Raw genomic sequence first — 1217 nt, 5'->3', positions numbered from 1 at the left:
TGCTTCATTTATGTTCTCCGTACCAAAATATGTTTTCCAACACTAGTGCACAATTTTTCATCCTTTAAAACTCAAAACTTATTTCTTGTGCAATTTAGTCTTCTCCGAAGATGAGATAAGATCTCGAAACGTTAGAATGGAAGGAGTGATGAATATATGAGTAATTTTGTGCGAACCACCTTTAATCTAAGCGATGACGCAAAGTCAAAGGCCCGGAAACTAGAACGATACATCAAAAAGCTCGTCAATGCTGAGTCAGCAGTTATTTTTAATCAAACATATATATATATGTGTATATATATATATATATATATATATATATATATATATATATATATATATATATATCAGCCTCCACCAGCACGGCTACAGCCCCGTGACAAGCAAGCACACCTTCAAGCACATACATGCAAGGAGTAAGACATTCCACGGAATAAGCCCAACCTAGGCCGACGACATCACAAGGAATAGGACTTACCACGCGCCTCCATTTTGGGACGGGACAGAACCTGGTCCTTTCACAGCTGCATTCTTTCGGGAGCCCGGCACACTTCTCAGAGCCTCGAGGACTGAAGTCCTGTTCCCGGCCTCGGGCATGTTCGTGGTGCACGGGCGTTTCACCCCAGGGGTCCGCTGGTCCTCGACCCCAATGACCCAATGAGGCGACGTAGGTTGTTTGCCGCCCTATCCACATCAACAGGCACAAGAACAGGACTCCATCAATAAATCGCGGCGCATCCCGCCGGCCGCTAATGTGCATCGATGCCTCTAGCGTGATGTTAGTTGACGCGTCCCTCCCCCCCCCCCCCCCCGCCTATGGCGGGACAGGAGGGCGGAGCTGGGGTGGAAAAGTGTGCGACTGCGTAAGAGACGCGCGTCAACCGTGTTTCGTCCCCCGCCCTACCCCCGAGTCCGCATGGGAAAGCCGTGAGGGTTCAGTTGGGCAATGACGAAACGAAAATGGGTTAAACTTTCGATTAGATTCACCATTTTTAAAAAAAAAATTGGAATGTCCGCATGCGCACCGCACCCAAATTTGAAAGCTCGCATCACAAAGTAGGTGTGTCCAAAAAGCCAGCATGGCCCAGCCAACCCTATTTTTCCTTGCAGGCACACAAACTCAATCGTATCTTAGAAGTTCCAAAACATTAAGTTGTAAGAAACCTTAAAGCACATGCCATCTTTGCTGCATGCTATGTTTCCTAACTTAAATCAAG

This window comes from Pollicipes pollicipes, unplaced genomic scaffold, assembly GCF_011947565.3.
Source record: "Pollicipes pollicipes isolate AB1234 unplaced genomic scaffold, Ppol_2.1 Scaffold_5724;HRSCAF=6776_pilon_pilon_pilon, whole genome shotgun sequence".
Lineage (NCBI taxonomy): Eukaryota > Metazoa > Arthropoda > Thecostraca > Pollicipedomorpha > Pollicipedidae > Pollicipes > Pollicipes pollicipes.
The sequence above is the reverse complement of the archived record's forward strand: the minus strand, read 5'-3'. Positions refer to the sequence as shown.